The sequence below is a fragment of the Penaeus monodon genome, chromosome 34 (assembly GCF_015228065.2).
Source record: "Penaeus monodon isolate SGIC_2016 chromosome 34, NSTDA_Pmon_1, whole genome shotgun sequence".
Classification (NCBI taxonomy): domain Eukaryota; kingdom Metazoa; phylum Arthropoda; class Malacostraca; order Decapoda; family Penaeidae; genus Penaeus; species Penaeus monodon.
In genome coordinates this window covers 517,749-517,954 of record NC_051419.1, presented here as the reverse complement: position 1 = coordinate 517,954, position 206 = coordinate 517,749, and positions in this window count along the sequence as shown.

Below are 206 nucleotides of genomic sequence, written 5' to 3'. Positions count from 1 at the left end.
AAAATTAAAAATTTTAAAAATTTTTAAAAGTTTTCCTATTTTTTTTAAATCATAAACCGTAAAAAAAAAATAAAAATTTTAATAATTAATTTTTAAAAATTAATTTATTATTTTTTAATAGATAAATTGTTTTTCAAGAAACTCCATAATTTTAAATAAAATTTTTTATTTAAATTTTTTTAAAATTTAAAATTGCACACAAAACA